The sequence below is a fragment of the Diceros bicornis genome, chromosome 37 (assembly GCF_020826845.1).
Source record: "Diceros bicornis minor isolate mBicDic1 chromosome 37, mDicBic1.mat.cur, whole genome shotgun sequence".
Taxonomy (NCBI): domain Eukaryota; kingdom Metazoa; phylum Chordata; class Mammalia; order Perissodactyla; family Rhinocerotidae; genus Diceros; species Diceros bicornis.
This window is the reverse complement of record NC_080776.1, coordinates 32,753,458-32,766,012: the sequence shown is the minus strand read 5'-3', so window position 1 is coordinate 32,766,012 and position 12,555 is coordinate 32,753,458. Positions and strand designations below refer to the sequence as shown.

General features: G+C 44.5%; 1 long non-coding RNA gene across 6 annotated transcripts; it reads left to right on the top strand.

Annotated features, from left to right (window-relative positions):
• Nucleotides 1-638: 638 nt before the first annotated feature.
• LOC131399224 (uncharacterized) lies at nucleotides 639-12,323 on the top strand. 6 transcript variants are annotated; one of them, XR_009217096.1, is made up of 8 exons: nucleotides 639-837; nucleotides 1,519-1,590; nucleotides 2,499-2,594; nucleotides 3,180-3,266; nucleotides 3,547-3,686; nucleotides 4,952-5,055; nucleotides 8,074-8,165; nucleotides 12,208-12,323. It is a non-coding gene; the product is annotated as an uncharacterized LOC131399224 (long non-coding RNA). The 6 variants fall into 6 exon arrangements; XR_009217095.1 differs by lacking the exon at nucleotides 3,180-3,266; XR_009217094.1 differs by having other exon boundaries at nucleotides 3,180-3,680.
• The last annotated feature ends 232 nt before the right edge of the window (nucleotides 12,324-12,555 follow it).

Sequence of the window (12,555 nt, the reverse complement as noted above, 5' to 3'; positions counted from 1 at the left end):
TCTGGTAGTATGTGTTTCCTAAGTCTGTGAGGCAGGCAGTTTTAGAAAGGTATATTGCAAAAGTTTTGATGATACCATTCTATATTCGACTTGCCCTTCCTTCAAGTTTTTCTTATGCACTTCCCTGTCCTACCTAGTTTCTTTAATGGATTATAAACTTTTGCTTCATCTCACTATACCTGCACATGCCCATGACCAACCTCATGTTGGTGCCACTGTGTGAAATAGTGTTTGACTTGTAAACAAATATGCAAATGGATTCTTTCCCCTTAAGCATCCTTTGTGCCTCTTCTTTCCACTAATTCATTTTAGGATATTGATCTATCTCTTTTGAGTCCAGAGTTGTAGGGCTTGATATTCCAAGGCTTTGGGAACATCTTGTGCGTGTGCTCCAGGTTCCAAAGTCATGAAGAGACAGCCATTGCTCTGGAATGAACAATTTGCTTAAGTCAAAATGCCACCCTTTACTCTTCTTTTTCCCCACTTGAGTTATGCCTGAAGTGCATGACTTGATCTTTATTTTTAATACTATGGCCTTGGTACAGGTTGAACTTCAAAAACTATCGTTATGTCCTGGTCTTTGTTTTTGCCATCGAGGAGATCAACAGGAGCCCCCAGCGGCTGCCCAACCTGTCTCTGGGTTTCCATGTCTACAATTCCTTCCACAGTGATGTCAGCACCTTGGTGAGCACCCTGAGGTGGTTATCGGGATGGGGTCAGATGATCCCTAATTACACCTGCCAGGCACAGAACAAGAATGTGGCTGTCACTGCAGGAACCACACCAGCATTCTCTGCCCACATTGGGACACTGTTGGAGCTCTACAAAATACCACAGGTATGAGCATGGTGGAGGGATGGATCTGGAGGGACTGACGTTTTCCTCCTTGGTGAAATTCTGTGGCCACTCATGTGGAAAAGAAGAAAGTGGTTTTGCATGTCTCCCTAATAGGAAAAAACCTACCACAGATAGTTCTTGAAATGGTGGATTCATTATTTTGGTGTGTGAATCTGAGAGAGGGATGAAGTAGCCAGAGGCTAGCATCACTGTCTAAAGCAGACCACAGGAGCTTCTGGAAGTGTGGTTGCCCAAATTCTCTCAAAGGAGTGGAAGCTAGATATTCTGAAATAATCATACCCTAGTTATTTATCGAATAGTTAATAAAATTTTATATGTAAACATGTACTTAAAACCACTTTACACTCTTCAAATTCTTTACAAATAGTCACAAATTTAATCCTAATATAAGACAATGAATAGGTAACGTTATTATGGGAATTTTTAGAGATATAGAAACTAAGATGGATAGAGGTTATTTAACCTTCTCAAGTGCGTTAAGCTAGTCACATTAGAGTCAGGATTTGAACCCAGGCAGTCTGGCTTCAAAGCCAAGCTTCCCCTCAATCACTTCTACCATCAGATAATATTGCTTCATACTCACAGTGTTAGCACCAAGAATGTAAGTTTAGCTAACTGATCATATGAATTTTGTTGAAATTCTGTTGATTTTTCTTCCAGAGAACTCAATATGGAACACTTTTTCTCTTTTGATTCAGACAACCTATGGAGATTTTGATCCTGTACTGAAAGGTAAGGACTAGTTTTCCTCTCTCTATCAGATAGCTCACAAGGACACATCTCTAGTCTTCAGAATGGTCTCATTGTTGACACATTTTGGCTGGACCTGGGTAGGAATCTTAGTATCAGTTGATAAAAAAGGTGAGCAGTTCCTCTGGGAACTTAGAAGAGAGATGACTATGAACGGTGCCTGCCTGTGACTAAGATACCTGTGAGCAAGAGGACGTACACTTCAAAAGATTGGACATGCATAGCCAGAAGCACAGACTCATCAGCCAACGTGTTTATCATTTATGGTGACACAAGTAGATTAATAAATGTGAGCATTGCAGGAAACCATTATTTAACCACTCAGAAGGTGTGGATCACTACACCACAGTGGGATGCTTCTTTTATTCCACGTCACCACTTTTTCGATACCTACCATGGGAGTCTTTCCTTTGCACACCAGAACTTTGAGATATCTGGATTTAAACACTCTCTATGGACAGTTAGCCCCTCTAAATACCAAGAAGACTTTTTCTTTACCAAATGATGCCTTAAACATTTCAACTGCTCATTTGCAGGAACTGAATGTGGAAATTTTTGGAGTGTCCATTCAATGCCTCCCTGGAGTCTCTGCCAAAGGAAACATTAGACACGACTCTGTCTGGATCCAGCTACTACATCTATGATGCTGTGGATGTGGTGGCCTGAGCCCTCCATGAAATACTTTTTATAAAAGCAGAACAGGGGTCCATAATGGATGCAGGCCAGCTCATGTTTTTCCCTTAGCAGGTAAAATTCTCCCTTAAATAGGATTCTCATTATTGTTCTTTTAGGATCCGAGAGTTATTTTATTTGGATATCGAATTGTGATTGTCACATTGTCACAGATCAGCAGTGACTTGTGCATAATGAATTACTGTTCTTTCTTACAGGTTGCAAGTAAACCTCTAATGATTGTAGGGTCTAATTAGCAACAGTGTCAACTCTTTTAACTAGAAATAATTGATTAAAAACTTTCACTGTGAGAGGTAAGTGTTCAAGAGAAAACAATGACAATTCATCCCAGGGAATTAAAAAATTCAGGGATTTCCAAAATCTAGTTCTGGCCCTATCCCTTGATATCTTAAATGCTTCGGGGGAAAGGACAATTTATTTGAACTTCCTGCATTTTTCTAGAAAGGCTACTGATAGCTAAATAAATATTTCCCCATTGAAATTTAAAATGACTTTTGGAAGCAAGGAGTTTGATCCCCTTTTTACAGATCAGAACCCCAATACTATGAAATATATTTTAATTCCCCAAGTCCTTATCAATTCTATTTAGATGAATTTGTACATGAACCTAGACTTTTATAAATCCAAAACCTATGAATAATGTGTCATGAAACTCTTGCTTTCAGGTATGAGGAAGTGAATGTCATGTCAGATCTAAATACACACATTTGTTGTGAATATATATTTGTTCATGTATATATACAACCATATATATAGTTATGTATTATACAAATATCAGTTGTACATTTATATAGAAATTATATCAATTAATGCGTGAAGATTCTGTACTAGGAGCTTTCATCTCTTCTCTCTCATTTAATAAAATATTTTGTTCAAAGGTAGGAAGAAGCAGGCTGTCTTTCTTTGTCTCTTCTTGAGCTCGAGGAAACTCCCTAGCACCCCTAAAGCAAACCTCATTGCTCAAGGTGCAGCTCAGGTTTAGCCCCACAGCACTCCCTGGACGTGGAATCTTCAGGAATGGTTTAAACCTCACCATGTGCTCTCTGAGGGCAGACAAGAATGCCTGCTTCCTTAAGCGTGCAGAATAGTAAACACTCCCCAAATTGAACTTATTCAGAGGATGACTAATATAGAGGGGAAAAAATCTAATTGCTGGGCAACTCAGTATCCCCACCAGTTCGAATCTGGGTTTTCTGCCTTCAATTTCCATGCTCATTTCATTTCCCAATTATGTCTCCCTTTTAGCTCCACCCATTCCTAAGAAACACCCAATTTAAAAAAAGCACTGGAGCTCACGTGTCACTGGATGAGAAAAGAAACTCTGTGTCACAGCATGTAATTCTGAACTATATGATTTTCCTAAAGGTCTTGGACTTCAGGTGAAAGTAAGGGAGTTTGTTCCCCAGGAACCACGTGGTCAAGGTTTCATCATACATGAGGAGCTGATAGACTGGGCCATGCGATTCAAAAAGGTTGCAGACAAGTCAATCTTGGATTAATCATCTACATCACAAGATAGAGAGCATATATGAAAATAATGGTGAAATCATTTAACTCATAACAAAATTCTCATTTGTTGATATAATTTTTCTTACTGTCCAAGAGATATTGAAAGGACACTTGTAATTAAAGAGATATTCCGGAATTTTGAAATGCTTTATACATTACAGCAGGACAGTGAGGCTACCAATTTAATAGGATGAGCTGATAAAAAATTGATTGAATTCCCATTTAAGCTGAAAAAGTGTCAATCTCACGTGCTTGCAAATTTATTGCTCTGCATGCATTGTGCCCTGAAGATATAACAGATGCTGATGACCTAGACTTTTGATGATTTAAAGATACAATTCAAATTGTCTTTTGCCATACGCTTTTCTTCCAGAAAACAAATTTTATTCTCTTTAACGAAAATCAAAAGAATTGACATTGAGGGGTTTTTTTAATATTTCAATATTTTATTAATTTTCCTTATATTTCCATCTCTTCATCCCAACTTTATACATTCTTGTAGAAAAATTCACCATCAGAAAAAAAGATTATTTTGGCTCCCAAGGAACTGCATTCTTCCTCTTCTTCAGATTTCCCTTTAGAACTCAGTCTTGTAAGCCATCCCTCAAGATGCTATATTATATCATTCAAGCCTGTCCCTGTGTCTTTGGTGTATAATCTACCTGACATTAAATACATTACTAAATAAATTCAATAATTACAATTTGTACTAATCAAACAATTCTCATATAAATGCATTGTATGAATTAAAATATTATTTTTTATTAAGGTAAAATCTGCTTATAGTTCAAAAAAGTAATCCTGGAATACCATATTCAGAATCACATTTGTTATTGCCAGATGCCCCATTCCATAAAACAAACAAGTGTCCTAGTCATTGAGATGGAAAATTTTTTAAATCAGTACGTATTTTCGTGTTGGGAACTCTTTTCTGCAGATTGACCTTGATTTTATTTTGCTTTCTCTGGGTGCATCAATCATGTCAAATCTTATAGGTGATCTCTAAGATAAGTTTTGAGGTAATTTAAACAATATTATCAATTATTCAATATTATTAAATAAAAAAATATTATCCAATTATATAGTATTGTTCAGTATCATCAATAATTCTCTTCTTTCAAACTCCCCACTCTGGGTGTAGGACGTTCTGTCAGCCAGGATTCAGGAACATCCCTCAGGAAGAGAGAGCTACCTGCTGCTTTGTCTGTGTATTGTGCCCAGAGAGAGAAATATGTAATCAGACAGGTATGAACTGGCAAAATTACACAATCACTTTCTCTCACCTCTTCTTTGTCTCCAAATAAAATGTAAAGGATCTGAGAGTAACCAATAGCATCACATTTCTTCATTATTTTCTATTATTTCATTCACTCATTCAATACATTCATTTAGGAAATCAATACATCGTTTCCATGTTGGGAGTTACCTTGATCTGGCTTCCTTATACTCACATTGTTAGGTTCTGCTGAAGCAGCTCTTCTCAAGGGAATACAACCCTTAAACCACATGATGTGTTAGGCAAACACTTAGAGATTCCGTAGCACCGTATACTCATCTTGATCACAGAATAACACACATGGAATTACGATGGAAGTAAGCGTGGGTGTCTTTAGCACATGCCTCCTATTCATATCTTTACACCCAAGGTGGCGAGCACTATGCCTTACACATAGTAGGTGTGCAAAAACCAGAACTAAAGATTCAATAAATGAATGGACATATTATATTATTATTACTCTAGTAGAAGACATAAACAATGAACTGAGCATGCAAACTTGATAAGATAAAGGCTCTGCTTTCCAAGAAATCATAGTGAGGTACATGTGAAAAAGAATAGCAGGGCAATTTGAAAAGTGCCAAAATAAAGGTAGTTAGAGGTTAGCAGAGTCAACAAGAGTAGATAGTGTTACTTGGATAAATCAGATAATTCTTCATGGAAAGCTTATGTTTGAGTTGAGCTTTTAAAAATATGGGGGGATTTTTCAGTTAAAGATGAAGAGGGCCTCTTGGCAATAGATGTTTGAGCAACAAAAGTTATGCAAGATTAATAAGTTCTGGAGACCTACCATCCAACATGGGCCGATAGTTCACAATACTGTACTGTAGACTTAAAAATTTACTAGGAGGGTAGATTTATGTTAAGTATTCCTACCTCAAAAGAAAAAAAGTATTTTAAAAAAGGAAGTTAAATAAAAAAATTAAAGAGGACAGGAGGAAACATTTGGGGGTGATGAATAGGTTAGGGACTTGAGTAGTGATGGTTTCACGGGTGTATATTATCTCCGAACACATTAAGTTGTATACATTAAATATGTACAGCTTTTTGTATGTCAGTCATACCTCAATAAAGTTTTTTAAAAATGTTTTCATGTGGCATATTCAGACATTCAGAATATGACTAATATGACTGGAATGAGATGATAAAAGACTGATCATGGATGATGATGGAATAGGTAAATAATGAAAAAAAATCCCATCATATTTAAAGTACAATATTCCAGTCTTACCAAACAAAACAGCAAACAATTCATATATACTTATTACCAAAGTTGTCTCTACATTGCTAAATGTTCTGTCCAGTAAGATAATTCATGAAATAACATATTACAGAAATAATAATGGGCTGGAGGAGAGAGCATGTTTACAAATTATGTTTGTTGTTAGAATGCATCTGGCCATAAATTAAAAAGAAAAAAATCTAAAAGTGTCTTTTAAAAAATATTTATTATATTCCATAAAAAAGACCAGAGTAATTTACTACGATGATTCTTTGTGCCAGAAAAAATAAAAGCACAATTGTTGCATTATAAAGATGGAGAAGGAAATAGGTTTCATTCCATTTGTTATTTACTTGATGAATGATGTCATAGATATCACTTTTTACAAAAAAATAGTGAAAGAATTAAAAAAAAGGCCATGATAGAATGACTCCAGGTTTAGGGAAAGGAATGAAGAAAAGCTATTCAACATCCAGCTACCTGTACAGTCTAGGGGTGCACGGAAAGCATCGCCTCCAGCCCCGCCCCTGGAGCTGATTTCCTCCCACTGTGAAGTCGGCCAGACTTATTCCAGCCCCACCCCCGCCTCTTCCCGCCCCTGGAACTGGTCTCCGCGGACAACCTCCTGGCCTGGTTCCGCCCGCAGCCTGGTCCCGGCTCATTGCCCCGCCCGCACCCTTGTCCCCCCCGCCCCCGGGCCTGGTGTCACTCACACCCTTGTGCCCGCCCACAGCCCGCCCCTAGAACTGGTTCCCGCCCCTAGATTCCGTCCCTGTCCCTGGTGCTGACCCAGCCCGCGTCCCAGCTTCGCACTCACTCTAGACACGGGAGACCTCCCCCGAGGCTGGGGTGCGCGGCCCCGCCCCACCCGCCGCCTCAACCCGGAGCCCCCAAACGTCCGTCCTCCCCGAACGCCCGCCCGAGACCGGAAGCGGAAGCGCGGGCGGCGCCGTGGATGGAGCGGGAGGTCTGCGCGGTGTGTCCAGTCTTCTCGGCGCCGACGGGATTCCCGTGGACCTTCGGCCGAAGGGGCGAGGCGCGGTAAGCGGCGGGCGGTCCCGGCTCCGGTCGCGGTCCAGGGAGGGGCCTGGGCCGCGGGCAGCCCCGTCAGGGCCCGGCGTCCCCGCGTCCCCCCGGAGCCCCGTTTCCCCGGGCTGTTCGTCAGGGCGCCCGAGGCTGCTGTTCCTCCCGGCTCCGGGCGCCGCCGGCCCCTCCTCAGAGTCCCCGTCACCGTCCTCCGTGTGATTTTGTCCCCAGGGGGCTTATCCGCGTCTGGAGGCGGTGTTTGGGTTGTTACTAATGTGGGCGCTCCTGGCATCTAGGGGGGGAGGCAGGGATGCTGCTCAGCGTCCTCCAGGGCCCAGGACGGCCCGACAGAGAATCATCCGGCCCCAGATGTCAATGGTGCGGAGGTTGGGAGACCTGCTCCAGGGCCTGAAAATCTCCCGGGCCCTGAATGAAGTGTGGGAATTGTTTCCCAGTCAGCGAGCCACTTACAGGGGCCATAAATGACAAGCTTGTTTAAAGGGTCCGGAGTCACCAAAGTGAGTTGAGCGAGTCAAGTGCACACAGCATGGAGCTGCTTCTCCCATCTTGGGGAGCAGGTGGCTGGACAGGAATCGGGAAAATCCAGTCTCAGCCAATAGTTACAGTTAAATCAGTAAATACGAAAAAGAAAAGTAAGTGGGGTGGGCTTTCCTTCCATCACCTGTATTACTCCCTGTAAAAGGCCTCAAAAGCAGTCTTTGCTTTTTTTTTCCGTTAGAAAAGAAAAGTGTCTGTGGGGCTCAAGTTTGAGTTGAAACCAGGCTCAGGGTCCACCTGTCCTCGCTGATCCGTGGATTTCTGTGTGACCAGGTGAGTACCCTGTGGACCTGGTACCAACAGGTTCCAGCAGCCTCCGCTGTGCAGAAGACCTGCCAGTGGGCTTTCCTGGGCTCAGGTTGTCAGCACAAGGACTCACTGAGAGTGAGGGTATCATGAGAAAAATTATTTATGTTTGATGGATTATATTCAAGGGAAAGATGGTAAGGTGTGTGAGGCTCTGTGTGTGTAAATAATTCAGAAAATACACTTATTTGCAAAGAAGAACACATTAAACAAATATATGTAAATAAGTGTAAATATGTGTAACAGTAAAGAAATATAGACTTACCTGCATTCCGAATTCTCAAAAGTCAGGATTTCATCTATAAATATAAATATATAAATGTTTTACGTGTATATGTAGTATTACAAGACATCTCATTAAATATTAGCAGGGATGCTCAGCAACATTCCTCAGGCCTATTCAGTTTGACTTCTAAAGACCTATAAATGCTCCACAAAGATTCAAAATCTTACAGACACCTGGAGAAAAATATGATTTGAACTTCTTTATGTTAGTAACAGAAATGTAAAGTTAAATTGACCAGCAGCCGGATTTATTTTCAGCATATTGTTGTTTATGAGATTTCAAATCATTTGGAGGAATATTAAGCAACACCTTTTAGATAGAAGGGTAGGGCACTAGTCTCCAAGAAGATTGTCCTCTCCACCTCACATTCTAAAGGGAATTAACTTTGCTTCTTGAATCCTTTCTGAAATAACAGTCTGGTGATTCACGTTGAAGACAATCTTGTTAAGTAATTTTATATATAATTGTTGGCCTCTCCTAATTGTGTGTGTATGTCTGTGTGCCTTTTTCATTCTAGCATTCCTGGGACGTTCTTGAGGGAATGTGTGCTTGTCATGCAGTAGATATTCTTTGAGTGCACAATTTATGGTGACCCACCATCCTCATTTATTCAGAACAGAGGGGTTTTCCAGGACACAGGACATTTAGCGTTCAAACCAGGATGGTTCCTCATCTGATGAGCCAGGCTCTGGGCCAGATGCGTGGGGACCTGGAGAACCAAACAGACCTTGTCCCACCTCCATGGGATTTATATTCTGTTAGGGAATTTGGATTTTAGACAGTTAATGATGAGAGTGATGTGGGAGTTTGGCACAAGGGGACTAAACCGGAGGGGGCAGGGAAGCCCTCTTGAGAAGGACTGATATTTAGCTTGAGAGCTGGAGTTGGGACTGGATTTAGGTGGTTGGAGGGTTAGACTGGAGTGAGGGTGTGGGAGTGTGTTCAAGAGAGCGTTTCAGGCAGAGGGACCCGCATGAGGACACCCCTGAAGCAGAGAGCCTGGTGTGTCCATGACCTGAAAGAGGGATGGCTGAGCCGAGTCAACACAGGGGGAGGGGTGTGAGCCAGACCAGCGAGGGGAACAGGCTGGACCAGGTCAGGCGTGACTTTGGACTCTGTTCTAAGACCAGTGGGAAGACACTGGAGAGGTGCGAGCAGATGGGTGATGTGATTGGCGTTTGGTCTAAGCATGTGGGTTAAAATGGACTTCATGGTTAAGAATGTAGACTTAAGAGGCAGATAGGAGGTGTTGGGAAGAAGGTTACGAATAAGGTGATTGTTCCCTAGGCCTGGATGATGGCTGTGGAGTAGGAAAGAAGTAGAAAGAAAAGACCTTGGAGTGTAGAACCGCGAGAAGGTAACGGTACTTTCTTGCCTGGATGTGTCAGATGGCACAGGGCACTGACTGTGCTCCTCGCTGCTGTCCGTGCAGACCTGCAGGCGCCCCCTCACCCAGGTCTGTGTGTTCACCCCACTTAGCCACTCACAGGCCTCCCTCCACATCTTAAAGGAAGTCAGGCCTTACTTGTGAGGGGGTTGTCGCAGACGGGAGACACCGAGGAGAGCCCCTCCAGGCATCAGAGCAGCCCCTTCAGCCTCTCCCTCAGGCTCCTCCCCCTCCACTCTCTCGCTTTCCACCCTCAGAAGGACCCCTGCTCAATATTCCACGTCCCCATGTTCTTCCTCCCTCAGGCTTGAGAAGGGTGGGCAGCCAGTGGGGTGGACATTGTTTGTACCTTCCACTCTGACCCCCGCAGGTCCTGGGCTGGACAGAGAGCAACTCTACTGGGAGCTGAGCCATGAGAGCCAGGGCGTCCCCCACCTGGGCTCCTTCATTCTGGATGGGGACAGCCTCTATGTCAGTGTTGAGGGGCTGGGCTACAGCCGTGCTCTCTGTCCCTATCATAGTTCTGTGTTGCCTCCATTGCTCTAAAGTGAGCTGTGATCCATCTCTGTCTCCTTCTGGTCGGGGTGCAGTCTTCTGGGGTGATGACTGGGGCCAGCCACCTTCCATCTCATTTCCTCCCCCCTGAACACCCCTCCACTCTTCCCCTCTGCTTTTCCCTAAGCTTTCCCACAAAGGTCCCTACATCCTCCCTCTCCCTTAATCCTTTATGTTCACCCCAACTCTTGCTCAGCTCCTCTCACCTTCTCTCCACAGCTGACACCTATGGACCTGTGGCCCTGACTACTACCAGTCAGTATTCCTGGCCCTCATCTCCTGGATTCCATCCCCATTTGGGGTTGGGGAGCAGTGGTTCTCCTGCACCCACTGTCCTTGGTGAGAGAAGGACCTGGAAGGGCCCTAACTCATCCCTTCTCTCTCTCTGTGTTCTGGTGGAGAGTCCCAGCCCAGGGTGAGAAAGCCTTAGTGACAGACGTGTTCTCCACCACATTCTGACCCCACGTGGTTTTCACTTTAATTCTCCTAAAGCCCCGCCCTTGGTCCTCCTTTTCCAGGTATCCCGTATGTCTGTCCAGTGTTCTGCCCGTCCATGTGTCTCTCCTCTGTGTTCAGTCTCTCTTGTTCACCTATCTCTCTCTCTCTCGGGCTCCTCTCATCCACAGGCTTGCTCATCCCTCTACTCACACAGTCACCCCTCCCCTCACTCTCATTTATGCTTCACCTGTGAATGGTGGTCCTGGGACAGCCACTGCTGGAGCCCGGGTGAGCCTGGGGGCTCCTCCCACTCTGTCCCTCCCTGAGACAGCCCTCGAGGCCAGCTCCCGAGCCGGCCACCACGTCCCTGCATACTTGATCATCAACTGTGCCACCAGAAGCCACCACAGGTGTCTGGGGGCCCCTTTTCCTTCCCAAGAGAAGCTCTCCAGCCCCACACCTCCACCAGCCAGTTGTGATCCAGGAGCTGGGCAGCCACAGTGTGAGATTCTGGTTTTGAGGAAATGGTGCTGATCACAAAGATTATACCAATGATTCAGTCTGAGGCCAGCCCTCAGAGAGCCCCTAGCCTTGTGAAATTAACACACCAATATAACACTGTGTGGGAGGTTTCGGGAAGAGGCACCTGGCATAGTTTGCAGAGGAAGAGCTTGCTAGAGAAAGTTGCACCTGAATAGAGTCTTTAAGAATGAGCAGGAGAGACCCAGGCAGGTAGAGGATGAAGAGTTTTTCTGGCAGAGAGGATTCCATGAGCAAAGGCTTGCGCCAGAAACAATATGCCATATGGGGAGAATTGAAACGAATTTGGGTTGCGTGAAGCATGAAGTTTAACCCGCAGTACATGGATAAAATGAGACTGAAAGGTCAGCAGGAGCCAGATTGAGTAGAGCCTTGAGTGCCAGGTCAAGAAGGTTGAACTAACACTGAAGGCCATAGGGAGCCACGGGTGGTACTAGAGCAGTGGTGGCCCTAGTGAGGTATTCATTTCAGAAAGATCCTTCTAGTGGTCCATGTAGAACATCCTTTAGACAGAGCATCCAGTGAGCCTGCTGGGGTGTTGGTCCGGGTGAAGGAAGTTAAGTCCCCTGAGCTGGGACAGGGATGGAGAGGGAGTGTATGTGAGGACCAGTGTGCAACTGGAATTGGTGTTACTGGGAGGGAGGAGGAGCTGAGCAGATATGCTGGTTCTGACTTGGGTGACCACACGGGTGGGTGGTGGTGCCCCTGAGAGAGAAGACGATAGATGATAATGAGTGCAGGACTCTGGTCTGGTCTCAGGCCAGCTCTCAGTGATGGCCATCGCTCTCCCTCTCGTCTTGCAGCTTTGGGGCACAACCTGAAGACCCTCACAGTCACCTTCCCCATCTCCACCCTCCAGTATTCATCAGACAGGAGCAATGGCTCAGCCACGTTCCACTCCACTGAGAGGGTCCTGCAGAGCCTGGGGAGACCCTGGTCCCAGCAGCTCCTGTTGGGTTAAATCCCACCCAGCCCCTCCCCCAATCCCTGTCCCTCCTGCTCCTCCTCCTCCTCCTTCCTCCCCAGCTGGATCCTTGTTCAAGAAGAGCAGCCTGGGCCTCTTCTCCTTGAGTTGCAGACTGGTCTCCCTCAGGTGAGACCCTCCCCTCAGTATTTGCCCCTAATGACTACTTTTGTTACCACCCCTCTCT